Source organism: Abrus precatorius, unplaced genomic scaffold (genome assembly GCF_003935025.1).
Source record: "Abrus precatorius isolate BTA unplaced genomic scaffold, Abrus_2018 Scaffold4, whole genome shotgun sequence".
In the NCBI taxonomy this organism is placed as follows: Eukaryota; Viridiplantae; Streptophyta; class Magnoliopsida; order Fabales; family Fabaceae; genus Abrus; species Abrus precatorius.
Genome location: NW_020874384.1, coordinates 20,457,396 through 20,472,068, shown reverse-complemented (window position 1 = coordinate 20,472,068; position 14,673 = coordinate 20,457,396). Strand labels below are relative to the sequence as shown.

Below are 14,673 nucleotides of genomic sequence, written 5' to 3'. Positions count from 1 at the left end.
TTTTAGCATAAATGCCGATAGAAAAATATTTGATACACGTTTTACAATGTTATTTACTATAAAAAAAAGTATACCAAGTTTATTATGAACGGCTAATAAATAGTATGTATAAGAACTTTTGTAAAAATTTTCCAAATATTTGATAATTAATCATAGTTTATAAAAGAAAAAAAAAAGAAAATGCAACAAAAATTTATACTTTTTTATTGGTGAATTGTTTACGATTTATATATGTATTTTTTAATATTTTATGCTGCAGGTTAAAAGAAAAAAGGAGAACTCTATCAGTGATAACCAGTTGGTGTTGAGGACTTTTTTTTTTTTCGGTTTTATTCCTACAGCTGAAGTTTGTAAAACACGAGAAGCATCCTGGAATAGTTATATTGGGAACATTTAATTGTTAAAGGTCTATGTAATGGAGCATTTCCTCTGCTTAATGCATGGTTCTCAACACTTCCAATAGCTTTATTCTTTCACTTTGATTGCTTGCGGAAGCCGAATATTAGTAACCCACGTCATCACATTCTACAGAGTGTTATAGTTTGGCATCCAAAGAGCGATAATGGTTAAATATTCTCAAATTTCAATCCCCATAGACTATTCTACTTTGGATAATTCTACTCTCCCAATGATTTAGGAAAAAATTTGTCAGATAATATAACTAATACAACTATTGATGAATAATATTGCTCTTCCACTTTTTGAAGAATAAATCATCCACTTCCTCTTTTTTATATATATTTTTCTGTTAACTTAATAAAAAGTTATTAATAAATGTCAATAACATTTATAAAAGTGTTTATGTAACACATTAAATGTAAACTTAAAATGTTAATTATAAATTACAGCAATATTCTAGGTTAGATAATATATATTAATGTAGACTTCAAGCAAATGAAGGGAAAAAATAAGAAATTTATAATTTGGTGAGAAAAATAAATTTAAACATGAATTTACTAATTATTTTCAGTCATGCTATGCCTTTTATGGGTGTGACATATGATTTAATGTATCAAATTAAAACTTAGCATGCAATATAAATTTTTTTTATTAATTTCTAATAATGTGACTAAATTAGAATATACTTATACATGGTAGAAATTAAAACGAAATTTTTATTAAATTAAGAATGAAACCAAAAACATATTATAAAGTTCATGAAAAAAAATTTGATGATTTATTCCCTTTTTTTAGTTTATGCATTACGGAAGATTTAGCATGCACACTGATCCGTTATAAGGAGCTTTATCGGAAGTTATGCTTAATTAGACATCGCCAACATTGTTTTACTCTCTAACACGTACAGAAAATAGCACTGTAGGCTCTATTCCGTGGCGAAAACGAGAACGTAATGGCCCAAAGAGAAGAATTTGTGGTTGATTGTGAAGGTAATTATGGCCGTAGCAACATCAAAGAACAAAATTTAGCATCAAAAGCTAGTGGCAGCGGTCCAAGTGACAAGTTTCGAGATCGAGATACGCAGGAAAACCGCCTCCAATCTTCAAATTCAGCAGAAAATGTTGTGAGGTCTATTTCAAACGATTCAACTGAACGATACTCGTGGAAATCAGCAATAAGCAGAACAAAGTCTAGGCTAGTTGACCCTCCAGAGGAATCATTTGCAAATTCAGAGTCTGGAAGACAAAATGTGGCGGAGGACGATGATGTTCTTAATATGGACAACGTTGTGGACATGCCAGAAGTTGACGAAAGAACGAGGTTCAGTGCATTCTCAATGCTTCCAGTGGCTATGTCTTGCTTCTACTGCACTAGCATTGGTTTCTAACCTTTGGATTTCACGCTTACAAAAGCTTAAACCCTGTGGCCTTTCCTTGTGGGAATGGGAGATAATGATTTTAGTACTAATTTGCGGTCGTTTACTCTCAGGTTGGGTAATCAACGTTGTTGTGTTCTTCGTAGAACGCAATTTTATACTAAGAAAACGGGTGCTGTATTTTGTGTACGGTTTGAAGAATTCTGTTACGAACTGTATCTGGTTGGGTCTGGTTTTTCTCCTCTGGCACTTTATGGTGGTCAACGAGGTGCAGAAAAAGGTCAACGACAGAGTTTTATCGTATGTGACCAAGGTTCTGTTGTGTCTGTTCTCGGGCACTCTTGTGTGGCTTCTGAAAACCATCCTTGTTAAGGTCTTCGCTTTGCACTTTCACGTGAAAACGTTCTTTGAACGGATTCGGGAGGCTCTGTTCAGCCACTACGTCATTGAAACGCTCTCTCGTAATCCGTTGAGGGAAGAAGAAGCTGAAGATAGATCTCGTGGGGCGTCGATTTCTGCGAGAAGTTGGAGACGTAGGAGGGGTAAAATGGAGAATGTGAAAAGCTGCAAGTGGACAAGGTCGTTGTGTGATGATAAGAAGCAAGATAAGGACATGTTAATTGAGCAGCTGCGTAAGTTGAATAAGAGAAATATATCGGCTTGGAATATGAAGAAAATGATTAATATCATCATGCATGGGGCCTTTACCACTCTGGACGAGCGTATATTGAGTTCAGATATTGAGGATGAAACTTTGCTCCAAAGTAGAACCCTTAGCCACGCAAAATGGGCTGCTTACAAAATATTTCAAAACGTGGCCCAACCAGGATCCGAGTAAGTGCTTCTAAACAAATCAATTTTCCCACTTCTTAATAAGAAAAATACATGTTCTTATAAGAATAATGCCTGAGATTAAAGTTGATTTTAGAGAGAATTTTCATATTATTTCTTTCATCCGATGGTTGTTTTTCTTGTTTAGTTAACGTAATTACATTGTTATTTCAGGAAATGAATTATATTCATTGCATTTATGTGTTTGGTGAAATTAATTATTGTGCAAATATGTCAACTCGTATTACTCATAATGAATTTACTGATTATAATATTTTAGATAAAGCAACTCTCCCCTTAATTCTTCCTTTTAGTCATGTTCTGGGAATTGTCTTCGTAGTTAGGTTGTGCTTTTCTTGGATTTAAGCCCAGTTTGTTAAAAAAATTGACATTTTTTAATTATGTTTAATTGTTTAAAATTAATTCTATTTTTTATTTAAGTTTAGAATAAGATGACTCTACGACTATTTAATTTTCCTTATCTGTGCTTAAACTAGGATTGCTTGATTATATGTTTTATCCTTTTTGGAGTCCTATCCTGAAGTCTTGAGTTGAATTTTGTCACAACCTACGCAATTGCAACAGATATTTTTTCGTGCAAGATGTGATGCAGTTTATGCGGAAAGAAGAAGCTTTGAAGGCAATGGATCTGTTGGGGGTAGGGTGTAGTGAGCAGGGCATTAGCTTGTCCTCTCTTAGAGAATGGATGGTAATGTGTTCCTTGGTGCCATGGTTACTACTTACCCTTCTCCAAGTTTTTTTAGTTCAACACACGTACAAGGGAAATTTATTTGGTTTTTGTTTTTTTATTTGACCTTGAAATGTTGTGTATAATTCTTTTGTTCTACATTTTTATTTTTTTAGGTGAAAGCATTCAGAGAGAGAAGGTTGCTAGCATTATCACTCAAAGACACAAAAACTGCTGTAGATGAGCTCCATTATATGTTGAACATCATCGTTGGTATTGTCATTTTGATAGTGTGGCTTGTTATACTTGGAATTCCAATCCTGCACTTCGTTATCTTCGTCCAATCACAGCTTCTGGTGGCAGTATTTGTGTTCGGGAATACCTGCAGGACTGTGTTTGAAGCAATCATCTTCTTATTTGTAATGCACCCATTTGATGTCGGTGATCGATGTGAAATAGACGGTGTTCAGGTAAAGCAAAAGCGACTTCCAGCTCCAAGTTTTTCCTTTTTTCTTATTTTATTATCGGTACAACCAATTCCAAGTTTAATTTGCACGTAACAAATCCACTTTCAAACTTGTTTGTGATTCTCAGATGGAAGTGGAAGAGATGAATATACTAACTACAGTGTTTTTGAAGTACGATAACCAAAAGGTTACATACCCAAACAGTGTTCTAGCCACAGTAATTATCAACGTAGTCCAGAAATGGGAGAGGCGATCGATTTCTGTATCCACATTTCCACTCCATTAGATAAAATTGCCACTATGAAAAGAAGGATTATAGAGTATGTGGAAGAGTGCATTTTAATACACATAGAATTAAGGAATGGTGATAATCTATTTTTCTTGCATATTTTTTGCAGGTATATTGAAAGGAAGAATGAGCACTGGCATGCGGAACCAATGGTAATCATGAAGGATGTTGAAGACTTGAACAAATTGAGCATGTCAGTGTGGCTTACACACAAAATAAATTTTCAGGACATGAAAGAAAGATGGAGCAGGAGAGCCCAATTGATTGAAGAGATGATCAAAGTGTTCAGGGAACTTGATGTTGAATACCGGCTTCTCCCAGTTGATGTCAATGTCCGAAATCATTCGAATAAGCTTCCATCCAATTGGAAAACATGTGCTAGCTCTCTCCCTTAGATTGATTTTATTGCAGGCCCACCAATTATTTCAGGCTCTCTATGAGCCCATGTTTAGGGATGCTTTCTTTTCTTAGGTACAAGTGAGACAGCATTGGGCTTTAAAACAACATAACCAAAATAATCAGCACACTCGGGTCAAAATAGTGGCTGGTTTTGTTTTGTTTTGATTGTGAATGTTATTAGTGATATATTACTTTGATTTGTTGACCCAAAAAAATATATATTGCTTTGATTTAGTTGTTTCTTTTTTGTTGTTAATACTGATTTAGTGGGTTTTATTTGATTTGGGTTAGTTATGATTTACAAAAAATAATCTGATCATACGAATACAAGTATTTAAGTACTTGTTTTCTCCTTATATATTTAAAGTATATGCTTAATGCTTTCTTATTTATTTAAATTAAGCTCATTCTTAAACCAAGTCTTTATAACGTATGTTCTTTCTTTTTTTTTTGTGTGTGTGACATTTTAAACGAGTCCATGCAATACCTAAATCTGTGAACAAGTTTTAAGGTATTTTAAATTAGGTTTAAAAGGTTTGATAATACATTTTAAAGTATATCCTAAATCTTTTTTTCAATTTATTAACTTTTGAGTAGTTAACAGAAAATAAAAATAAAAAATTTGAATTTCTGAAGGAATCATATAAATAATTATTTGATTCAAAGTACAGTTTTTTATGTTTATCAATTTGACATGACGTATCAAAATTTAAATATAAATTAAGATTACCTAAGTTTAAGTAATAATATTGGAGAGAATAATTGCTACAGTAGTTTCTTATTTGAATAGACTTGGGTACCCTCTTGACATGTTTTAATTAATATTTTACATTTGTTTTTTTTTTTTGTTAATACATATCTGTTTATTTTATTTTAAAATATATTCTTATGAAATGTTTATTTACACAATGATCCATATTGCCAAAGTTCATAAGTTTTAAAACATTAATTTGGATTCTTTTTCATTTGCAGTATCGCAACATTCAGCACTTAAATTGGATTTGTCCTTTTTAATGTCAAACTTTTATACCCTCAAATGACTCAATTCCACGTGAGTTAGGTGAACTTTATTTTCAATTTTTATAATAGAATGTCCATTATATTCAATTATTTTGTTGCAAACTCTTTACTGAATATAATTTATTTATTCTACTTTTCATATCAGGAATCATACAAAGGATTGAGACGAATTCTTTATTTATAAAAGGTGCACTTGGATTTTGTAAACGTTGGACAACGTGGTGGCATTTGCAAAACGAGAAAGAAATGATATTTGTTAAATAATTTTGTTTATACATTAGAGAGAGATGTAAAGAGAAGAGATAGAAAGAAAAAGTGACAAGACGAGTGATGCGAAAACAAAAAACAAAAAAAGGTTTATTATTATAAAAAAAATGTCCTAAAATATTATAATTTAATTATTTATTGCAAATTCGGGCTATAATTTTTTACAATTTGTAATATTTTAAATTAAAATTATATTTATAATTTTTTATATATAAAATTATTGCATTTTTATTTATTAATTAAAATTATTTATAAATATAAAAGGTGAAAAAAATATAATTATTCCTCTGTTGCGCCAGGCGCGGGGGTGGTTTGGCCAGACAACAGTGAGATGTTTGCATCGGTTGGGTCAGTTCAAACGGTCAGAGGCTCACAGCAAGGAGGAAAAAGATTAAAAAAAGGGGGGCTCAAGACACAACTTCAGGAACAGGTTAAAAGTCCAAACAGGTCCAAACTTGGGGGCCTAAAGTAATTGTTTGTTCAATGCTACTAACGTTTAATTCCTACAATGCAGAACTTAGAAATTTGTTTTTACATTGTTAATTGATTTTTTTCGGTCTTTTCTATGTTAAATATTATTCATGTCGTCTCAACACCTAACTTTTTGTTTTTTGTTTTTTGTTTTTAGTATTATTGGTACTTTTTCATTATTTTTTATTGTTATATTTCTTATTCCTCTTCCTTTTCTCTTTTTTAGGGTTTAGGGTCTCCTTTTTTTTAACCAACTGAAACGTATCTTTTACAATGAGCCAACATCATAGAGCATTATCTACTATATTTTTAAACTTATCTAAACTATCATTTGTGTTTAGTATAATTCATTACCATCAAAGCCAATTGGTGACTAATATTGACAATTACTGCCAATAGCATAGACTAAGACTCCCCACGCTATAAACTCTAACCATTCCAAGAAAATCATCCTTAGTCCAATCAAAATCCACCCATCTTTGATTGTCATCGGAACATGATCGCATCACCACGATTGATTAAAACCAAGTTTTGTGAATCCTAACTACACAAGCTATTGCATTACTTTAGCAATCACTACAATTAGTATTCCACTATATAAGGTTATGGGTGTGGTACCTTGGGACGTTGGTTGTGATGACTTGCAACCTTGGTGCAATGATGGTAAGCAGAATGCTATGCTAACAGTGTTTGTGTGATGACGGTGGACAAAGGTTTTCGGTGATAATGGCCTGTGATGTTGATATAATGATGGTAAGAAGGGGGGAAAAAGTGATAGTAGCGAAAGAAGATGCGAATAGCAAAGAATAAGAAGTGGAGGAACAAGGAAGTAAGTAGTAAAAGATAAAGAAAACGTGAATAATGATGAGTGAACATTATTTAATAGAAAAAAAAAATCAACAAAGTTTATTATTTTTAATAAAAAAAATCTTATTTAAAATATATTTGAAAGTTAGAGGATTGTTGAAATAAAAAGAACACAAAAGATCAAATAAAAGAAAAAAGTTAGAAAACAAATCTATTAATTTTGTCTTTAAAAAAATTATAACTTCTAAAAATTATCTTATGAAAAATTATTCCAAGCAACTTTCAGTTTATTGGAAGCTAATAATTAGTATTGTCTTATATTTTTACTATTATTATTTTAAATAAATTATACTCACACAAAATAATTCTTATCATTTCTTTTTGTCATTTAATACATTTTAATTAATTATAAAACTAATTTTACCAAATAACTTTAATTACATAAATTAATTATAAATTACAAACTTTCAGCCATTAGACATATTTTTTTTAACCAACTTATCATCTATAAGTTATAAGTTTTAAAGTTAATTTTACCATACAATTATGTTACAAAGCATTCACACTTTGAGGATTTTTTGTTTAATCAAAAGTGAGTTGTATTTCTGTTTAAACATTTAACAAACAAAAATGATAACATATAATTCAGATTTGTAATATATATATATATATATTAATATTTTTTTACTTAAAAGAGTATTATATAGAAGGTAAAAATTAAAACGTTTAAAATAAAATTCAACACTTTAAAATTTTAGGCTTACCTTCGTCCTCATGTACGTTTTGATTTGTATGTAATTTAGATTTTTTAATTGTAACTAATCATATATATATATATATATATATATATAATTATTAAAATCAAATTATTTGTTTTAAATTTTATTTAATAATGAATAGAAATGTAACATAGATATTACATGACATTAATTTATATAAATTGACAAAGGAATACTAAAAAAAATCATAAATTATAAGTATATACATATTGCATGTTTATACTAATAAAATAATGTTTCATATAACAGGCAATTCTATAGGTATAAAAATTTGACATATTATATGAATATATCCAATATTAATATAATAAAATACACCATACTTTTGGCATATATTCGTAATATTTGGTACTAACAATTTGATTTCTGTTGGACAGATTATATTAATGGAAACTATCCACGTAGTTAACACTTTTTGTCTGTTAACAAATGATTTTTTTTAAAGTGAAAAAATTATACAATTTTTAAATAAAAACAAACTCAATTTTTAAAATCAACACTTAAGCCATGTTTTAAGTTTTTCTGAAATATTTTACACATGCATTTTTATTAATTCCTATAAATTAATGTCATATTACACTTCTATTGCATTTTAGAATTTTATGAGATAAAATTTGAGATGAAAAAACTAATTATTAATAATTAAATTTTATAAAACTAAATAAAAAATAGAGGGTTCAAAACCGCACATCGACAGACAAAAATACGAGTGAGCTTTGCTTCCTTTTTTGTTCACAACAAAATTATCATTAAATAAAATCTCATGTAAATCATATTAATAATTTAAACTGGTTTTTATTAAATAAAGTTTATCAACAGTAACAAATATTAGAAATGTGTCAAAAGAATCGTTGCATCCATTTTCACAAAGAAGGTATCACCTCTCCTCTTAGTTTTTTTTATTTTTTTCAAAAAGAACTTCATGATCTTGTACCTCTTACGTTCTTTTACTTTTAAAACGAATACTAATTGCTAATCCCTTGTCGTTTTCGAATGAAGTAAGTATCTAAATAAATATACATATTAATAAATATTATAATAGGATTTCAAAATGAAAAACGTAATAAAATACTCAAGCAGTGCATTATTGTATCATGTTATCAGACTTGGAATATATGTAATCAATGAAAACGCCAAATGATATTCGGTATGATCGATTATCGTGTTTGGCAAGGAGCTGAGTTGTTAAAAGAATGATCACGCAGAAAAAGTAATAAAAATCATGAGTTGTAAAATGTGATGATCGATGCTGAAACATTGTGAGGAAATTATTATTTGGTTAACAAATCTGGTGTAATGTGTAAATTTGTTACCCGCACAGCAAATAGACTTCAAGTTATTGCATGTTTAAAAATATATTAAAAGAATCTATAAACATAAATTTCTTAAAAAATATTGATCGCAGAATATGCATGTTAACGATGAAAAGTCTCAGGAATCGGATGTATATACTCGCTGCCGTCGATGAATATTCATCAAAATCACACGTTCTGATCAACCGTTAGTTTTCTGTCAAAGATAAGGATATTATTCCACCAAAAAGTAGAATAAAGCATATGGCTCTGACAGAAGAATGCACCCCGTACCATTACCAGACCAACTTCGTTGTCACCGCCTCTTTTGGATCCAACCAACGTATATAATTAAGATTATGTTTGGGAATCGTTTTATTAGAAACAATTTTATATTTTAGATAGTAAATATAAATAATTGATTTAAAAAATCAAACAAATTGTATGCGTACTGAATGATACCGAAGAGATGAAGAAATGCTGATTGACTTATCTTGGCCATGATTGTATAATTGTTAGAGTTTGTTTACTTTTTATTTCTCTTCCTTCTTTTCTGGATGCATCCGTGCTTTTGAATTATTAACCTTCCTTCCTATTACATGCATAGAAAAATAATCATAATCCAACAAAATACTGGAAAGATAGTCAAAATTAAAAGAAGGAAAAAGGTGAAATATTAGATTTTGTTTGGTTTAAAGTTGACTGTGATTAATGTTAATAAAAATTAATTCTGAATCATTATGCATGATTAATGCATATAAACTAAATTAAATTACATACTTTTTTTTAAATGTAAATATATTTTTATTAAAATATAAATATATAATGTTGATGGTGTAAACTCTGGTTAAATTTAATGAATCTATAGTTGCTTACAATATTTAATACATGTTTAAAAAAGCATATGAATAATTTACAAAAATAATTTATAAATTTTATAAATATTTTTTAATTTATTTTAATAAAATTTTTATTGTTAAAATAAATTAATTAATTTTAGAGTAGAAACTTTTATGTTAAAAAAATGTAAATAAATGCTCAATGAAGAGTAGAAGCATGCTTTTAAATTTATGTACACGTGCGCATTATTTTTTAATAATATTTAAATTTGAATCCATTCACAAATAACTTACCTGCTTTTAAAGGAAGGGAATATATGTAAAGTATCTGACAAGATTCTTGCATTATGCCATTTCGAATAGTAAAACGAATGTACCGAAGAAGAGATCGAGTAACTTGTATGTGAGAAATTTTATCATGTGTAGACAATATAAAAACATTACATTTAAATTACTTGCCATAGAAATTACCTTTTATTAATATCAAAACTGAGGCATGTTTCATGTTGCAAACATTACTATAAAAAGAAAAGGTTAAATTACATTGACCTTCTCTAAAATTTAGTTCAATTATACTCAATATTTTTTCTCGTTTCAAAAATCACACTTGCCTTCAAGATTCCAATATTATTACACTCTTTTCCCTTCCGTGAGAGAAAATTAAAAAAATATGATACAAAACTAGTTATGTTAATATCGAAAAACATCATATGAAACTAATTATATTAATATCAAAACGGAAACGTGTTTCATGTTGCAAACACTGCTTTTTCTTTTGTTGACTGAACGAAATGAATTCCAAACAGACGAAGAAAATTTTTAATTTATTTTTTAAACAGTTTCGTTATCTATATAAACAAATAATATTATATAATTTAATATAATATATATTAAAAAAATCACTATTGATACGTATATATTTCTTTTTTACAACGTTCACTTCGCCGCCGGGCTGTGTTGAACAATAGCTGTTTCTGGAATAATTAATAATTGACAAGGTCGGTTCGCCGCTTAATTATGACGACCAGGATGGGGCCTGGGCTCCCTCTGGGCATAGCATGTTCAGTTGCATCTGCTAGAAGATTTTATTAATTTTTCTCTACGCTACCCTTTAAAATATTTATTACATCTCTGTTCAGGAATATTTGAACCTGAAATCATATATTAAATTAAAATAAATTTTAGCGATTTATCTCTGTAAATTTAATACATTATATTTTTATCTATACATATCCTATGCATTGTCTTCAATGTTTCTTTTTTATTTGTTTATTTTAATATATATATATATATATATGCTCGCGCGTAAATCATTCTGATACGTTGTCTTTCTTTTAAGTCTTTTATATGGCCATGTATTAAGTGAAATGATTTTTTATATGACGGTATCAAATATTTATTATTAAATTTTATTTATAAATAATAAAAAAATATAAATCATGTTAGTTTTTTACACCGTCATAATATTTATATATACATATATAATATATATTATCAATTATTTAATTGAATCTCTGCTTATTCAGAGAATAATATTAGGTTCGGGTGAATTTACAGATAAATAGTTGTAAGAGAAAAAATAATATAAAAATAAATAAATTTTATTTTTATAAATTAAGAATAACATATATCTTCATATTAAAATAAATTATAAATTTTTTATTTATATTTTTTATTAATTTAATATTATTTTTCTTCTTTTATAAATTACTTATTCATGCACTTATCTAAACAAAACCTAAATCTATTTGACTTATATATTGCATTCGCTAACTTGTCACAAAATAAAGATTTAACAAATCAAATATTCATATACATAGAATTTTAGTTAAATTAAATATTAATAAATATGCTATTCAATAATAAAAATTGACTGATATTTGAAAAAATATAGCATTTATTAAAATAAATTTAATTAACAGAATATCATCTACTTTTTAAGTTGTATAAAATTCATTATCTAGATCTAACATTCAATTTAACTTACGATAAGTGGATCTCACCTAAATTATTTATATATTTAAATTATAATATTTATTTATAAAACATTGATGAAGTTAATGATAAATACAGTTTTTTATAAAATTAATAATTAATTATATAAAGTTTGATTTTAATAATCTCTCCGTATAAACAAATTTATATTATAACTAATTATTAATCATCATAAGTATGTCTTTTAAAATGATTAATATAAAAAATAATAAAATTAACTTATTTAATTGTTATAATTAAAAGACAGTATAAAAAATTATAAAAATATATATTTTATTTTATAATAATTGTTATTAATTCACAGTCATGCTAAAATACTGTCTCTAAGAAGATAAAATTACTTTTGCCCAATACAATGATTCTGATATTGTCACGCGACATGATCTGTATTTGTAAAACTTTGTTTATTTAATCAATGAATAATTTAATTTAATAAGTGAATTATAAAAAAGTTATATAATAATTAATTTAATTATATATTTTTATAAGTTGTTTAAAAGAGTTATAAATGTTTAAAATATTTTGTTAATAATTTTTATAAATATTTTAATCATTTAATTTAATAAATAATAATGTATCAAAGTTAACTTATATATATATATATATATATATATATATATATATATATTTGTAAAAAGTAATACAGACATTAATGTTTGAATAAATTTTATAAATAATTTTAATGTCAACTGAAAAAGAATTTTAAATCCCATCACTATATTTTAGGCTTTTTTTAATATCTTATATGAAAAAAAAATTCATATATACTAAATAGGTGTGAAATATGCAAAAGAAAGAGTTACAAAAACATATGTAGAAGAAAGATAGAAATAAAAAAAATATAGAAGTGATATATAATATAATAAAAATTTGAATATAAATATATAAAATATAATAATTATAGCTTATATAATTATAATTTAATTTTTAAATTGATTTTAGGTCCGTACTTTCCGTCAACGCTTGGACTTAAAGTTAGGACGAAAGATTCGATTTTAACATAAAAAAAAAAAAACTCAAAGGCTATATTTATGTAATTAAAACTATTAAGACGAGAAAATCGCATAGAACAAGTCAATAAGAATGGGGAAAGTATAATAATAATAATAAAAAAGAAGAAGGATACGCATAATTTTACAAGCTATAAACTGTGCATATATACATGGCCTGTTTTTATAACTTTTACGATGGGGATTGGTCGAAAGAAAAAAATGTCTGCTTTAGGATAATGCATGAAAAATTGCCCTACCTCCGTTTTGCATGTGTAAAATAGTAATACAAATAGGTCTGCTTTTTTAAAGAATTTTTATTTTAATAATTTGTTTTTAAAAAATACAATAGCAAAAATATTGACCACGTGCTTTTTGAAATATGCTATTATAATCTGTTTTCTGAGAAATAGCTTTTTCAGTTATTTTTATTTATTTTAAGATTATTATATAAAGACTAATAAAGTCATTGATGCCACGTAAAGAATTAAAAAAAAAAAAAAACATATATGTTTTTCACATCTCTTCAATGTGTATACATTTTAACAGACATTTCATCCATTAATGCAGAAAGTGAAAAATAATTAATATTTTATTATTTTTAAAACTATATAAATAATAAATAAAAATAACTTGTTTTTATACAAGTGAGGATAAAATTAAAAATATATTAATTATACATTTTCTGATAGAATATTTTAAAAAATATTTTTATTATTAAGTTAATTTTATTTAAAATTATACCAAAGAAAAAACGAGTGAAGTTCACTCTTTCTATCTTTAAATAGATTTACAATTTTCACTTAACGGATGATCTATAGATTACATTAAATTTTGATAAAAATACGACTAAGTAAAAAATAAAATAATCAATAAATTTTATTTTTAAAATACATTCAGAAACCATAATTTATGTAATTAAACCTTATCACACTTTACTTTATTGACCATGCTTTTGGTAGTATATAATTAAATCTCATCGTACAGAAATTTTTCTTTGTCTGATTTCTTATTTTTTATTTTTTTATATTTTTTTTATAGACAAAACATATATTATTGGAGAGAGTTTAAAAAAAACTCAAAACCTATATACATAAAGAAAAAAGTAATATTTTCTATAAAAAATAAAAATATATTTATACATAACTAAGACTGATATAATTTCGTGGCTTCAAATATCAATCAGCTATCAAAATAGTTTCTCCCTTACTAATAAGTGATAAAATTTAGGACTTTACTCTCATCTAAAACATCATTAAAAAACATAATTTGATTTCTATATAACCACAATGAATATACTGTACTTATCTAAACAATTAATAAATGTATCCCTTCTCATTTACTACAATCAATATCAACCCAAAAAAGTAAGTGAGTCAATAAATTTGAAGGCAAAACCAGTAAAAATCATATATAAGGCAAAGCTAACGAAGATAAATAAAGTCGTTGATGATAAGTAAAGAATCAATGAAACTTAAATGTTATTAAACGAAATAGTTAAAAATTATTTATTTATTGTAAGTAAAAGATGAAGGTGATAAAATACTTAATAATTAATTAATTTTAAAATAAATACATATATAAGTAAATTACTCATTTATTAAAAGAAACGATAAATTTTACGGACATTGATAATACATTTTTTTTGGTGTTTTTTAGCACATTATTTTATTGTTCGATAATTATTTTTTTACTAAATAAGAAATGAAACAATATTATTTATTATTGTCAGTGAACTTTATATAAACATCATCAAAATAAAAAAA

At 26.7% G+C, this 14,673-nt stretch overlaps 1 pseudogene; it reads left to right on the top strand.

Annotated features, from left to right (window-relative positions):
* The first annotated feature begins 1,289 nt into the window (after window positions 1-1,289).
* On the top strand, window positions 1,290-4,485 carry LOC113864605 (annotated as a pseudogene).
* The last annotated feature ends 10,188 nt before the right edge of the window (window positions 4,486-14,673 follow it).